Genomic DNA, 17,284 nt, shown 5'->3' on the forward strand with positions numbered 1-17,284 from the left:
TAGGTTGTTTAGTGCTGCAGAATTTCACTGGTAACAGAACTGAGGTACTTGGAACATTGATGTTTGTTTGTGATGAATGAATGAACTGTGAAGGAAAACGAGGCAAAGCACAAAACAGCAAACTACCTGCTGGAGGAACTCAGGTCCTGATGGAGGGTTTTGACCCAAAATGTCGACAATTCCTTTCCCCCCGCAGATGCTGCTCGACCTGCTGTGTTCCTCCAGCAGGTTGTTTGTAGCTCCAGGTTCTAGCATCTGGAGTTTCTTGTGTCTTCAAAGCAAAACAACAAACTATTGGTGGAACTCTGAGGGTCAAGAGGCAAAGTAATGGTCACCATTTCAGGACTGATCCTGATGCAAGGTCCCCATACAAAATGTCGAACCATTTCTTTTCCACTACAGATTCTGCTTAACCTGCTGAATTCATCCAGCAGTTTGTTTCTTGCTCCAGATTACAGCATCTGCCATCTCTTGTGTCCTCAAACTGTCATAGAAATACTCTTTAACCTTCAATTCAGCAGCCAGTCCCTTGAGTATAGAGGAGAGGAAAGCAGTGTCAAATCTTAAACGAGCCTTATGGAAATGTAGTGCTGATTGAATGTCACATTTCAACCTGTTTCCTTTTAATTTTCTATTAAAAGACTTGGAGTACTTAAGTTAATTTTGAACACTAGGCTTCTAAAACTACATGAGATTAAAGGAGACACTGAAATTTCAGACATCTGTGAAGATAACAAGCCAACTATGATGTTGATTGCCTTCAGACCATAAACATGAGGCAAATTATTAGTCTGCATGGCAATGAATGACTACCTCACACCCACTGCGTCAGCTCTCTGTTAGTAGTGAGCAGAACAGGCAAAAAGTAAAATAGAAATGTAAAAAAACTGCAAATGCTGGAAATCTGAAATACAAACAGAAAATGCTGGAACCACTTGCAAAAAGATACTGGCTGTCTGGTCTATCTATGCCTCTCATATTGTGTAATCTTCTGTCTATTATTATTGTCTCGTGTACTGAGCTACAGTGAAAAACTTTGTAGTGCATGCCATCCAGACAGATCATTCCATACATAAACACACTGAGGTCATACAAAGAGAAAAGCAATAACAGAATGCAGAACATAGTGTTATAGTTACTGAGAAAATGCAGTGCAGGTAGACAAATAAAGTGCAAGTGGACTGAGGGATCAAGAGTTCCATCTTTCTGCAACAAGAGGTCCATTCAATAGTCTTATAACAATGAGGAAGAAAATGTCCTTGAGCCTGGTGGTGTGTGTTCTCAGGCTTTTGTATCTTCTGCCCGATGGAAGGGGGGAGAAGAGAGAATGACCTGGGGCGGGAGGGGTCCTTGATTACACGGGCTGCTTTCCCGGTGCAGTGGGAAGTGTATTGAGTCAATGGAGGGGAGGCTGGTTTGCATGATGGACTGGGCTGTGTTCACAACTTTCTGCAGTTTCTGGCGGTCCCGGACAGAGCAGCGGCCGTACCAAGCTGTGATGTATTTGGATGAGATGCTTTCTATGATGACAACAACAACAACACTTCTAAAGTGAAAATACCCTTGGACTTCCTGCGGTCAAGAAATAAGCCAAATGAATTCTAGACTTTTTTTCTTCTGTCCACAGTGCAACTCGTGTGTCTGGGTATTGAGCAATATGGGTATTGAGCAATATGAGCAATAAAATAGGATACTCGGACACATTAAAGGATAACTTCTAATATAGACTCTAAACTTGAAATTAGGCCTTAACTGCTGGGTTTTCTTTCTCTCTCTCTCTCCCTCCCTCCCTCCCCCAAACCACTTCTTCACTCCACCATCTCCTTTCCCCCCTCTCCCCTTTCTTGCTTCTTTCCTTCCTCCCTCCCTCCTTCCCTCCAGGCTTTTGAGCACAGGAACCAGCTCTATGTGGTTAAAACAGTTTATACGTATCATGCTTGGTCTCGCCAATGACCAAATGCAGACTAGGTGACCGTTTCGCAGAACACGTGCGCTCTGTCCGTAACTGCGATCTGCATCTCCCCGTTGCCAGTCACTTCAACTCCCCCTCCCGCACTGTCACTGATATGTCAGTCCTCGGCCTCCTCCACTGCCAGGAGAATTCCAAGCGCGAACTGGAGGAACAGCACCTCACCTTCCATCTTGGAACCTTGCAGCCTAATGGCATGAATGTTGAATTCTCCCAAATTTAAGAAATCCCCAGAACACCACCACCCCCACACACACACCCAACCAGGCCTCTTCTTTTCTTCCCTTTCCTAGCCTATCTATCTTTTTTCCACTCACCTTTTTTTTCCTTACCTTTGACCCATCCCCCGGTGGATCTGCTCTCCCCTCCTCCCCCACACCTGCCCATCACTATCTCTTACCTGCATCTACCTATCACCACCTTGTGCCCACCCGCCTCCCCTCTTTTGTCCACCTATCACGGCTCTGCTTTTCCTTCCTGTATATTGAGCTTCCCCTTTTCCTATCTTCAGTCCTGAAGAAGGGTCCTGACCCGAAAAATTGACCACCTGCTTTTCTCCACAGATGCTGCCTGACCTGCTGAGTTCCTCCAGCATCGTCTTGTTTTTCACCTAGATTCTAGCATCTGCAGTCCTTTGTTTCTCTTCATCGAGACATAGAGTTATACAGAATGGTGAGGTGCTATCTATGTGGAGTTTTCACACTCCCCCCGTGACCTTATAGGTTTTCTCCAGGTGCTGCAGTTTCCTCCCACAACCAAAGGTGCTGTGGGTAGGTTAATTGGCCGCTGTGAATTGCTCGAGTCTGTAGATGAGAGGTGGGACTTGGCAGGAGTTGATGAGAACGTTGGGAGGAGTAAAATGGGATTAGTGTGGGATTTATGGGTGCTTGATGTTTGGTCTCAGCTCGGTGGGCCGAAGGGCATGTTTCTGTACTCTTTGACACTATGAGGCTGAGGGGAGACACAGCCTTGACTGTTACTATCAAACAAGCAGGCAGCCTTGAGGTAAGGTATGAGCATCGTTACTGAGAATGGAAACTATCTGCTGCTGCCTGCAAGGAGTTTGTACATTCTCCCCGTGTCTGCATGGGTTTCCTCCGGGTGCTCCGGTTTCCTCCCACATTCCAAAGACGTATGGGTTAGGAAGTTGTGGGCATGCTATGTTGGTGCTGGAAGCGTGGCGACACTTGCGGGCTGCCCCCAGAACACTCTACGCAAAAGATGCATTTCACTGTGTGTTTTGATGTACATGTGACTAATAAAGAGATCTCATCGTGTAAAGAACATTAGGTTAACTGATGGTTTTGCTTCTTGCCCATTTGTGCAACCAGACACACTAAGCAGGCATTCCTAAAAGTCTCCTGTTGGTTCAGGATATCTGAATGAAAACTCACAGAAAATACAATAGACATTCCTGTCGAGCAGAGGATAGGAAATCAGATGCTGGAGAATACAAGGAGGATTGCTCGACCTTTGGTTGATGTTCCCTTGGCCCTTCTCAATCAGCTCCCTCACCTTACTCCAATTAATCCCACCAGTTTAGCCTGTTCCTCTTCCCCTTGTGTATTTACCTTCTCCAGAGGGGGTTTATGTTATAATTAGGCAAAAGCTGTAATTTTGCAGCTGAGCTCATCATCGAGCTGAAGTGTAAATCTAAAAATATCCAAAAAAGAAGCGAAACAAAGTTGGCCTTTTCCACCCGTGTTTTAAAGGATTTATCAACCTGCAAAGCAACATGATGATCATAGTTTTATTAGCAAGATACTGTCACTGTTTTTTCAGTTCCTTTTCGTTTGTATTAGGATTTCTGGATTGGCAAGGTAATGCAAATATTATATTTCCTTGGCCTTTTAATGGGTGTTATACTGCTCTACACAAGCACTTCTCAGTCAAATCCCATTCCAGAGATCAAAAGGGAAAACATTAATCTGCACACGCTGTAATCATGAAATTAAAGCAGATAATGCTAGAAATATTCAGCAGGTCAGGCAGCCTCTGTGAGGAGAGAAGCAGTGTTAACATTTCAAGTCAATGTTGCATGGTTTTGACACGAAACGTCAACAATTCCTTTTATGGATGCTGTTCAACCGGCTGAATTCCTCCAGCAGATTGTGTGTTGTTCCAGATTCCAGCATTTGCAGTCTCCTGTGTCTCCAATGTTCAGAAAGTTATGTATAATTTATGTCAACTTAAGCTAACGTTAACTTATGTTTGTCCTTGTCTTGTAATGTACTGTGCTGCTGCTGCACAAAGCTAATTTTCATGGCATTTATACCCTGGGTATGTATGCCAATGACAACAATAAACTTGAACTTGAACTATCTCATGCTTAAGATTAGAGAAAAAGGTACGCTTGAAGTTCGTACCTGATCTGCAAGACTAGGCACCCTAAAGAGTAGCATGAGGGCATTGTAATCTGCCTCCTGGTGGAATGGTACTGACCAGGATGAATTTAAAGGCAATTATTAGGTAAATATCTCATTACTGTTTGTGGGATCTTGCTGTGTTCAAACGAGTTGTGTTTCCCATTTTCCAACAATGGTTATTAATCAAAGAAGTGCTTCATTGGGTGTGAAGTGTTTTGGAGCTTTATAAATGCTGATTTAAAATAAAAATAGAAAATGAGGGAAGCACTCAGTAGGTGAGACAGCAGCAATGGAAAGAAAAACAGGGTTAAGGTTTTGGGTTGAAGGCCCTATATAAATGTAGGACTTTTGAGTAAGAGTCAGAGACAAAAGGGGTTGACTGGTTTTCTATTTATTTGGCTGTGTAACTTGTTAATTCTATAAAAGTTTCATTGTTAGCAATTAGGTTTGATCATCAGCATCAATTAGGAGCACAACATGGAACCAGAGATAGCATGCAAATAAAATGAGAAACTGTTAAACATATGTCTGCAAATGAGCTGAAGGAGCCTAAAACTATGATCAACAAATCAAACATCAAGATCAACTCATCTCAATGAAGAAATTCACCTGTTGGTCTCCTTTGCTAGGTACACAAAATAACAGTTCAAGTGCACTAAATTTTTAAAACACAGTTGGAAAGTCTATTAAATGCTTTTTTTAAATTAAAGTCATGCATTTAATTCCCAACAAAATTCCATGCCTTTGTATCTGCCCTTGGAATTCTGCCGATAGAACATCTGGCAGTGTTTTAAACGACACATGAGGCAAAGTATTATTACATCAATTTATAAAGGATGTATGAAAGTTAATTGTCAATCATTAATGGTGAGAAAATTGAAAGAGCAAAGTTACTGCATACTGTTGGTTTTGCTGCATTCGTTTCTGCAAGGTGCCATCGTTAACTATTAACTATTTAGTGAACATGTTAGGCATATGGGTCTCAGACTTCTGCATTTAGAAACCAGAACAAAATACAGCTAAACAGCAAAAATAACCTCAGCTGTATCATTTAACTTTTTGCTTTAAATGAAATATCTTCCTTGCTAAGGTCTTATTAAAGATTAAAGATGAAAATTTGTTCCCTGCAAATTAAACATTGAGAAGCAATGAAATCCTCACAAGGGTGCAGCAGTTTTTTTTGTAGCTTGTAATGGACTTCTGAACTCAGTAATTTTAAGAATGAAGGAAATGCAGCAAATAATTTAATGAAAGCAAGATCCCATGAAGAGCACCTGCACTGCACCTTCTCTCTAACTAACACTATTTTCTGCATTATACCTCAATGTACTTGTGTATGGAATGACCTGTCACGATGGCACGCAACAAAAGCTTTCGGTAATTGGTTTATTATTGTAACATGTATGGAGGTACAATGAAAAACTGTTTTGCATGTCAACCATACAGATCATTTCACCACTGTACCTTGGTACTTTTGACAACAATAAACCAACTACGTTTCTTTATTTATTCACTTACGCATTGTGGACATCACTGATATTACCCACATTTATTGTCCATCCTTAACTGGTCCGAGGAGACAGTTCAGAGTCAACCACATCGGTGTCTGGAGTAACATATGGGCTAGTCCAGGTGAGATAATCTCCTTTGAAGGCATTACATTTGAACCAATTTACAAGGATCCAGTCGTTCCATATATACCATAATTGAGGTAATTTTTTTAAAATTAAATTCCAGATTTGGTTCATTGAATTTGTTTCTTTCTAGGTACCATGGTGGGATTTGAACTCAGGTCCTTGGATGAATGAATCGTCTTGTCCAATAACTTAACAACTGCACTATCATCCTGTATATGATGATCTGACTCACAACTGACACCTGTTCTCCTGTTGATTCATAAATGGTGCTTAAAAGAACAAACTAATATTTCTGTTTAAATCATTGTTATATTTTGAATAATGCTCTACCAGAGCTTCCAGCTGATAAAGAACAATGTATGTGACTTCAGATCTAGCAATGTTCATGAACTCTTGGCTGCCTTCTCAGAGCAAGGGCAATTTCCATTTTTTTCTTACACCATAGAAAGAGGTCACTTCAGCCCAGCAGGTCCATGCTAATTTATTATTCTCCCATTAATTTTCTCTCTAACATATTCCTTCCACATTTCCAACAATTCCTCTCAAATTCTACCACTCACCCACACACTAGGGGCAATTTACAGTGGCCAATTAATCTCTCGACCTGCACGCCTTTGGAATGTGGAAGCAAACTGGAGCACTCAGGGGAAACCCACGCGGTCACAGTGAGAATGTACAAACTCTACGTAGAGAGCAGCAGAGGTCAGGATTGAACCTGGTTCACTGGAGCTGTGAGGCAGCAGCTCAACTGGCTGTGCCCCCGTACCATTCATAATAAGGGACTGGTCACATCCCATGAATGTATAAGAAAAAGATTGTCAAGGGTTTTTGGTTCCATATTTGTTACGATCTGCCACTTGTTAATAGAACATAAAACATAGAACATAGAACACAGAACAATACAGCACATAACAGGCCTTTCAGCCCACAATGTTGTGCTGAACTAATTAAACCAATGACTTCTAATTAACCTAATCCCTCTTCCCCACACATTGACCAAATCCTTCCCTTCTCTGCATATTTATGTGCCTATCTAAGAGTCTCTAAAATGCTCCTATGCTATCTGCCTCCACCACCACCCCTGGCAGCACATTCTAGGCCCCCACCACTCTCTGTGTGAAAAAAAACCTTGTCCTGCACATCTTTGTACTTTCCCCCTCTCACCTTAAATACATGCCCTCTAGTACCAGACATTTCAATCTTGGGAAAAAGATACCAACTGTCAACTCTATCTATGCCTTGCATAATGTTATAAACTTCTATCAGATCTCCCCTCAGCCTCCACCGCTCCAGAGAAAACAGCCCCATCTTGTCCAACTTCTCCTCATCGCACATGTCCTCCAAACCAGACAGCATCCTGGCTAACTGCCTCTGCACCCTCTCCAAAGCCTCCTCATCTTCCCTGTAATGAGGCGACCAGAATTGAACAGAATTCTCTTAATGAGGACTAACTGGGGTTTTATAAAGCTGTAACATGACTTCCCAGCACAACACGATCCTTTCCTGAACAAATTAGTTGGGAGTGGATAAATTTTCATCCACTAGTTCTCTATGGTCTGTATGGCAGAATTACCCTTACAACCCCTAAATGGTTAAACAGAAAAAAAACTTTCAAAGCAGAATGCACAATCAAAAAGAACGTGTGACCTGCTTGAAGGACTGTTTACAACTGACAAGCCAACAATAGATTGATACACATTGCCATCATTGTTGCCCTACACAACAAGAAAGCAACAAAGGGAAAATAATGGGTCATATGGTTAGTTAGTAAGGAGAGCATGGATAACGTAGCTGATCACATGCCTACAACGGTAAACAATGAAGATGAAGGGTTAAAATCAGCAATGGAATGGCAATGTGAAGGGTCAGTCTCATCAATTGACTCAAGAAAGAGCTCTCGGTACTGAGTGACTGCCAGATGTAGATCATATGCAACAACTGTCTGCTAGTGTAGTTAAAGTGCTTTGTAATGATGGTAAATGTACTGATAGTACTTGAAGAAAGTGTAGCATTGGAGGCAGTCCAAAGGAGGTTCTCCAGGCTAATTCCCCAGAAGAGAGGTTTGTCCTATCAAGAATGGTTAAACTTGGGAGTTTAGAAGAATGAGGGGGGACCTTATTAAGACATATAAGATCCTAAGGGTGCATGGCAGTGAAGATGTTTTCATTAATGGGAGAGTCTTGAATGAGGGACATAGTTAGAAGGTAAGGGTCCAGTCTTTTACAATGGAGATGCATAATTTCAGGACTTTTCTACCCCAGAGCATTGTAAAGGTTAGATCATTAGAAGTATTTAGGGTAGATGAGGATACATTTTTAAAAGATCAGGGAATTAATGGGCCATGGGGAATTGGAAAAGAAGAGGAGACGAGGCCTGGGGCAGATCAGCCATGATCATATTGACTGGTGGGGCAGGTTTGAGGGGCCAAGTGGTCTACTCCTGCTCCTGTTTTCTGGTGTTCTTGTATGTTCGTCACCTAGCACACCATCTGACTCAGATAATTTGGTTATGGGAAAAGGTCAGCCTAATATAATTCAAACTTCTATAACGGACATGGGGTTGGAAAAAGACTTGTAGTATAATATCACCTTCTTTACGTTTGTCCGGGAAGTTGAACCTGCTGTGCACTGTTCCACCTTGCCATGTTGCAAATAGATAAAAAGAAATATCTGCTGCATGATGCTTGACAGCAGTGTTAGTATGTGGGCAGGCATGGTAGTGTAGTGGTTAACATAACGCTATTACAGTGCCAACGACCCGGGTTCAATTCCTGCCACTGTCTGTAAGGAGTTTGTACATTCTCCCCGTGTCTGCATGGGTTTCCTCCGGGTGCTCAGGTTTCCTCCCACATTCCAAAAACGTATGGGTTAGGAAGTTGTGGGCATGCTATGTTGGTGCCGGAAGCGTGGTGACAATTGCGGGCTGCCCCCAGAGCACTCTACACAAAAGATGCATTTCACTGTGTGTTTTGATGTATATGTGACTAATAAAGATATCTCTTATATCTCTCTTACTTATATCTCTCTTACAGAACCCTGAGGAGGTTGCTGTACCGTCTCAAAAGGACCAACACATGAGATACTGGAGAAACTCAGCAGGTCAGGCAGCATCTGTGGAGGGAAATGGACAGTTAACATTTTGGGTTGAGACCCTTCATCACTTGTCCCACCTGGATTCCAGTGTCCATTTCCCTCTATAGATGCTGCCTGACCCGCTGAGTTCCTCTAGCATCTTGTGTGTTGCTCCAGATTCTAGCATCTGCAGTCTCTAGAGGATAAGATAGACTCTTGATAAGATAAGATTTCTTTATTAGTCACATGTACATCAAAACACACAGTGAAATGCATCTTTTGCGTAGAGTGTTCTGGGGGCAGCCCGCAAGTGTCACCACCCTTCTGGTGTCAACATAGCATGCCCACAACTTCCTAATCCGTACGTCTTTGGAATGTGGGAGGAAACCGGAGCATCCAGAGGAAACCCACACAGACACGGGGAGAACGTATAAACTCCTTACAGACAGTGACAGGAATTGAACCTTGACCAACTCTTGACCTCACAATCTACCTCATTATGATCTTGCACTTATTGTCTACCTGCATTCTACTTTCTCTATAGCTGCTACACTTTATTCTGCATTCTGTTAAGGACATAGAACATTACAGCACAGTACCGGCCCTTTGGCCCACAATGTTGTGCCAACATTTTATCCTGCTCTATCTAACCCTTCCCTCCCACATAGCCCTCCATTTCTCTATCATTCATGTGGCTATCTAAGAGTCTCTTAAATGTCCCTAATGTATCTGCCCCCAGAACCTCTGCCGGCAGTGCGTTCCACGCACCCACCACTCTCTGTGTAAAAAACTTACCCCTGACATCCCCCTTATATCTTCCTCCAATCACCTTAAAGTTATGTCCCCTCATGCTAGCATTGGTGCCATTGTTGTTGTTTTACATTGTGCTACCTCAATGCACTGTCTATGCAAGACAAGTTTTTCACTGTACCTCGGTACATGTGACAATAATAAACCAATTCCAATTTCAGTTCCACCTCAAAAGGACGTTATATACTTACAACCAAGTTCACATCTTTAATATGAAAACCTGAATCCAAAAAAATGGCCTGAGTTGAAAAAATTCCAAGATTTGTTCTGTCAAAGGATATGTTCTTAAGGTTGTTAAAAAATATAGGTCCTCAGCTTTGTTTGTGAAGGAACAAAGCACAAAATAAGCAGGTTATATGGAAATAATGGAACCAGCAATCAGAACGCAGCTAAAAAACTGCAGTTGTGTTTCGATCTTCCGGAGGGTGTTGAAGAGATTGAAGGGGATGAGGAGAGGTTGGAGAAGTTGAAGCTGAACTTCCTACAAATCGCATTTGGTGGGAGAAGGGTCAGTGAACAAAAGACTTAGCTTGAAAGTGATTGGTGAAAGGAATAAAGGAAATCGTAATCTGGAATGTACTGGCCAAGAGGATGATGGAAGCAGATTCAAGCATAACTTTTAACAGAGCATTGAATGAATACATGGAAGGAAATCGTCTGCAAGGCTCTGGGGAAAAAGGAGCAGAGCAGTATTACACAGAACGTGGTCAGTATATGGAATGAGCTGCCAGAAGAAGTGGTTAAGGCAGGTACAATAACAACTTTTAAAAGACAGTTGGACAGTTACATGGATAGAAAAGGTTTAGAAGGTTATGGGCCAAATGTGGGCAAATGGGACTAGCTTAGGTGGACATCTTGGTTAGCACGGACCAGTTGGGCTGAAGGGCCTGTTTCCATGCTGGATGACTATGGCTCTCTAACTCTAATAAGAGCTCATAGAGCTGAGAGTAGTATTGGATAGTTCTACCAAAGAGCTGACTCAGGCATGGTGGGTTTTCTATGGTTCTATTTCATGTTTACCTGAATGTTGGAGAGCACTTCTGATCATTTAATAGTTCTTAAGTGTTTTTATTTTATTAGTTTTAATTGCTTTCAACTGTTTCTATTCAAAGGAATATTCAAAGCACTCAACATCCTTGACAGTTTGCTAAGCTGGGGGCATGCCTTAACCAGTTGCAAAGGGATTTTGTCCCCCTGTGGATTCATTGGTGAGACTTGTTATGATCTCCTGAGAATCAGGATGACTTAGAGCAGCAACCTGGCACTAGCAGTGCACTTCTATTTATCATGTATGTCAGCAATGAGTGTGAGTAGATCGCCATTGGTAAAGACAAGATCTGTCTCTTCAAAGTTTAAGTATCAAGTATTTATTTAAGATCATCCTTTTTCAATTGATTCTTCATCACTGCTGCTCAATAACAAAGTGCTTTGAGATGACAATTATTAATAATTATCTCTGCAGTCTTCCTCCCACACTTCTGCTTTCCTAACTGGTGTAAGTATGCTCAGACATTCATTATATGGGAGTGTTTGGGCTTCTGTATATATGGCTGAGGCCTCCAAGACTATTTCTTTCAGAACATCATTGTAAAGGATAACAGCACTTACAGCAAGATGGAGCTTCAGTCCCAGTTTGATGAAACCAGTACTATTTTTTGGAGCTGAGTAGATGAAAGGGAGACTTAACTCTGTTTAAAATTATGAGCCATTTTGATATAGAAGATAAAGCGAAATTGTTTCCAGTGGTAAGGTGGCAAGCAAACAAAGGACATGAATTTAAATTAATTGGCAAAAGAACTGGAGATCACATAAGAATTTATTTTAATGCAGCAAATTGTTGTAATCTAGGACATGCAGCTTGAAAGAGCAGAATCATTTGTAAATTTCAAAAAGGGAATTGGACCTGTACTTGGAAAGGGAAACATTTGTTAAAAAAGAAAATGATTTGCATGTAGAGAACTATAGAGCAATTAGCTGTACATCTGTAATCATTAAAATGATGGAATTCATCATTAAGGACACAGTAACAGGGCACAAAAATTATTAAATGATCAGAAAGTCAATACGGTTTCATGTAGAGAAAATCTAACAAGAGTTTTTAACTATGTGGATGGAAGAGTAGATAAGGGGGAACCAGAAGACACAATATTCCTAGATTTTCAAAAATTATTTGAGAAGCTACTGCAGAAAATACGTTATTTGATCAGCTAGGTAAGTGAGCTGAGGAATGGCAAATGGAGTTTAATTCAGATAGGTGTTGCATTTTGGAAGGTCAAGTCAAGGTAGGTCTTTCAAGGCCCTAGGGAGTGTTGTAGAACAAAGAAACCTTGGAATTAGGGTACATGGTTCTCTGAAAGTGGAGTCTCTGGTAGGTAGGGTGGTGAAAAAGGCTTTTGGCATGTTGGCCTTCATCAGTCAGGGCACTAAGTACCGAAGTTGGGAGGTTATATTGCAGTTGTACAAGAAGCTGGTGAGGCCACACTTGCTCCGTTTTGGTCACCCTGCTATAGGAAAGATGCTATTAAACTGCAAAGAGTGTAGAAACAATTTGCAAGGTTGTTGCCAGAACTCAAGGGACTACGTTATAGGGAAAGGTTGGACAGGCTGGGACTTTTTTTTCTTGGAGTGTAGGAAAATGAGGGAATGATCTTATAGAGGTGTATAAAATCATGAGGGGCATAGATAGGGTGAATGCACTCAGTCTTTTTCCCATGGCTGGGGAATCAAGAACTAGATGGCATAGGGTTAAGGTGAAAGGGCAGAGATTTAATAGGAACCCAATTACACAGAGGGTGGTCCGTATATGGAATGAGCTGCCAGAAGAAGTGGTTAAGGCAAGTACAATAACAACTTTTAAAGGACAGTTGGACAGTTACATGGATAGGAAAGGTTTAGAAGGTTATGGGCCAAATGTGGGCAAATGGGACCAGCTTAGATGGGCATCTTGGTCAGCATGGACCAGTTGGACCGAAGGGCCTGTTTCCATGCTGTATGATGATGGCTCTCCGACTAATAAGGGCTCATAGAGCTGAGAATAACATATTAGCACAGATGGAGTGATAAATGTGAAGGAAGCACAGGATCAGCCTTGGAGAAGACGAGTGGCCATATGTTTCCAGTCCTTATGTTGTTGTATAATCCTTCCAGGTGGTAGGTTTGGCAGAGTTGTTGGAAATGCGTGCAGACAAGTGTGAGGTGATGCACTTTGGGAGGACAAACCAGGGTAGGACTTACACAGTGAATTGTAGGGCTCTGAGGAGTGCGGTAGAACAAAGGGAACTGGGAGTACAGATCCATAGTTCCCTGAAAGTGGCGTCACAGGTAGATAGGGTCGTAAAGAGAGCTTTTGGCACTTTGGCCTTCATAAATCAGGGCACTTGAGTACAGGAGTTGGGATGTTATATTGAAGTTGTACAAGGCATTGGTGAGGCCAAATTTAGAGTATTGTGTGCAGTTCTGGTCACCTACTTACAGGAAAGATATCAATAAGCTTGAAAGAGTGCAGAGAAAATTTACAAGGATGTTGCTGGGACTTGAGGAACTGAGTTCTAGGGAAAGGTTGAATAGGTTTGGACTTCATTCCCTGGAGTGCAGGAGAATGAGGGGAGATCTTATAGAGGTATACAAAATTATGAGGGGTATAGATAGGGTGAATGTATGAAGGCTTTTTCCCTTAAGGTTGGGTGAGACTAATCTAGAGGACATAGGTTTAGGGTGGAAGGTTAAATATATAAGGGGAATCTGAGGGGAAACTACCTCACTCAGAGGGTGGTGCGGGTGTGGAACGAGCTGCCAACAGAAGTGGTGGATGTGGGTTCAATTGTAACATTTAAGAGAGGTTTGGATAGGTACATGGAGGGGAGGGGTTTGGAGGGATATGGTCCGGGTGCAGGTAGATGGGACTAGGCAGAAGATCAGTTCGGCATGGACTAGATGGGCCGAAGGGCCTGTTTCTGTGCTGTATTGCTCTATGACTCTATAAATTTCTGTATTACCTTTAGTAAGGGTTGCACATAACAACCACAGTGATGAAGAGGTGAATATTCAGATGGCAACTGGGCTGCTGATTGTGAACCCCTTTTGTCCTAAAATAGAACACAGAACAGTACAGCACAGGAACAGGCCCTTCGGCCCACAATGTTGTGCCGAACTAATTAAAACTCGTAACTAAATGCCTCACTAAACTAGTCCCTTCTGCCTACACAAGACCCATACTCCTGTGTTCTCAGCATATTCATGTGCCTCTTAAACACCTCTATCGTATCTGCCTCCACCACCACCCCAGGCAGTGCATTCCAGGCACCCACCACTCTCTGTGTAAAAAACTTGCCCCTCATATCTCCTTTTCCCCTCTCACTTTAAATCCATGCCCTCTAGTATTAGAGATTTAGACACTGGGATGTTGAGCATCTTGAGTGTTGTTGTACCTGCCAACATCCAGACATGTTAGGTAATATTCCACACATTCCTTCCTTGTGCCTTATCGTTGATCGAAAGAATTATCCATGTCAAGAGATGAGTTAATCACCTCAGGATACACAATCTTTCACTTGTTCTTTTATCCACTTTATTTATGCGGCTGATCCAGTATTAATAACATGGATGAAAGTTAAAGGGAGACCAATTGGACATTGATGGACTGAGATTTGGAGTCGGTAATGTTTTTTGGAAAGAAGTTGGCCACTTTCTCTGGCACTTGTGGCTGGCACTTGCCTGGCAGTGATCTGGGCTTGGCAATTATCGCACAAATACTTCTCAGAATTTAGTCTGAAAACCATTCAGAACACCCCTCTGTAAACAGTTCAAACATTTTCTGCAATATTCAGAATGTTATGACTCATGGGTTAACCTATGTTTAATGCACAACCCAATCTTTCATTCTCAATTTACTATAAATTGGATTCCAAGAATCAGTGCTAAAAGATCATAGATGTGGGCATAATTCAAAACTGATAGTGCTCTTGAGTATTTTTACAGATACAGTATATAAGACATTAGTGAGGCCTCACTTGGATCATTGTGTGCTGATTTGGTCACCCTGTTCTAGGAAAGATATGATTAAACTAGAAAATGTGTTAAAAGATTTACCAGGATGACGCCTGGACTTGGGGGCCTGAGTTACAAGGAGAGGTTGCGGACTTTATTCCCTCGAACATAGGAGATTGAGGTGTGACACGATAGAGGTATACAAGGTCATGAGGGGCATAGGGTGAAAGCACACAGTCTTTTTCCCAGGGAGGTGGTACTAAAAACAAGAGGGCATAGGGTTAAGATCAGAAACGAGAGATTTAAGAGGGACATCAGGGGCAGCTTCTTCACACAAAGGGTGGTGTGTATCAGGAATGAGCTGCCAGAAATAGTGGTTGAGTCAGGCACATTAGCAACATTTAAAAGCCATCTAGATAAGTCCATGGATAGGAGAGGTTTAGAGGGCTGTGGGCCAAATGCGGGCAGATGGGACTAAATCACGGGGCAACACAGTCGGCATGGATGAGTTGGGCCGAAGGGCCTGTTTCCATGCTGTACAACTCTATATGTAATCTGGTCTATGAATTCACATGGCCTGCTACTTTTGTTCTATGGACTGCAGTGGTATTCATTATGGATTTTGAGCTCAAGTTGACAGATTTTTTTCAATCCTCTATGTTCATTATAAGCATTATAACTTACTGAGTGGAAACTATGCTTCAGAACATAGAGTATCATGTGTAGTTCCGGTTGACACATTACAGGAAAGATGCGATAACATTAGAAAGAATGCAGAAGAAATTCACTGGTATTGGAGGTCTTTACCTATAAGGAGAGATCAGATGGGCTGGATTGATTTTCACTGGAGTGCAGGTGACCTCATGGAGTTGCATGGATAGGGTATATCGTCAGGGTCTTTTCCCCAGGGTAGGGCAGTCTAAAACTAGAGGGCATAGGTTTAAAGTGAGAGGGGAGAAATTTAAAGGAGATCTGAAGGGCAAGTTTTTCACACAGAGGGTGGTGGTCATATTGAACGAGCTGCCAGAGGAAGCGGTAGAGGCAGGACCAATTACAATGTTTAAAAGGCATTTAGACAGGTACTTGGATAGGAAAGGAGGAGTGGGATACAGGCCTAAAGCAATAACATGGGATTAACATAGATAGGCATCATGGCTGGCATGGACGTGTTGGGCTGAAGGGCCTATTTCTGTGCTGTACAACTCTATGACTAAACCACTGGACTAGTGTCAACTACGCTTAAAAGTATAGTTCTTTATTTATTCTTCCGATACATAACATACAAAAGTGCCTAAAATCAATCCCTGTCCATGGAGTCTGGGGAGGTTGGAAGAACAGATTTCAGAAGCAGTGTTGATTGTGGAAGGTCTACCACATTGTGCTTTTGGCATCACTGACAAGGATAAATTTTAACCTGGGGGAGCTTCAGTGAAACAGTTAACATCACCATCAGGCCTTTTCCAGGATGGAGGTGCGGGTGAAGGAGACACAAGGGACTACAGATGCTGGAGTTCAGAGCAACACACAAGATGCTGGAGGAACTCAGCAGGTCAGGCAGCATCAACAGAGGGAAGTGGACAGTCAATGTTCTGGATCGAGACACTTTGAGATGTGTGTATGTGCTCATTCCAATTTTGATTTTGTCCATCCATTGTCAAAAAAAGCTTGCATCTTTTATACCTGGTTTCTCACAAAATTATTAGGTGTAGAAATTCATCCTGTATTGTATGCACAACATGGTAATGTCTACCCATCCATTTGATTGAATGAAGCCAAATTTCAGAGCAGATTCCCATGTGCATACCTTATTTACAACTTGTATGTCTTGCTAATTAATAATGGCTTGACAAATGCATGTAATAGCAATATCCTCTGTAAGGATACATATTCTTCAAAACGTATCCCCCATTATATCCCCCATAATGTTTGCCCCAATTAAAGGAAGGACGTGGAGACATAGGAGAAGGTGCAGAAGAGGTTCACCAGGATGCTGCCTGGATTAGAGGGTATGTGCTATGAGGAGAAGGTGGACAGCCTTAGGTTGTTTTCTCTGGAGCGGCAGAGGCTGAGGGGAGACCTGATGGAGGTTTGTAAGATTATGAGAGGAGTAGATAAGGCAGAGAGTCAGAATCTTTTTCCCAGGGTAGGAATGTCAAGTAATAGAGGACATGCATTTAAGGTGAGAGGGAGAAAGTTCAAAGGAGATGTGCAGGGTAAGTTTTTTACACAGAGAGAGGTGGCTGCCTGGAACAGGCTGCCAGGGGGAGTGGTGAAAGCAGATAAGATATTGGTGTTTAAGAGGCTGTTAGATAGAGACATACACATGCAGAGAATGGAAGGATATGAATCATATACAGGCAGAAGAGAAGGTTGCTGAGGTGGTTGAGGGATACTGGGAATGGTGAATACCATGTTCTGCAATGTGAATGGTCTGTCCAACAGGTC

The sequence above is a fragment of the Pristis pectinata genome, chromosome 8, assembly GCF_009764475.1.
Source record: "Pristis pectinata isolate sPriPec2 chromosome 8, sPriPec2.1.pri, whole genome shotgun sequence".
In the NCBI taxonomy this organism is placed as follows: domain Eukaryota; kingdom Metazoa; phylum Chordata; class Chondrichthyes; order Rhinopristiformes; family Pristidae; genus Pristis; species Pristis pectinata.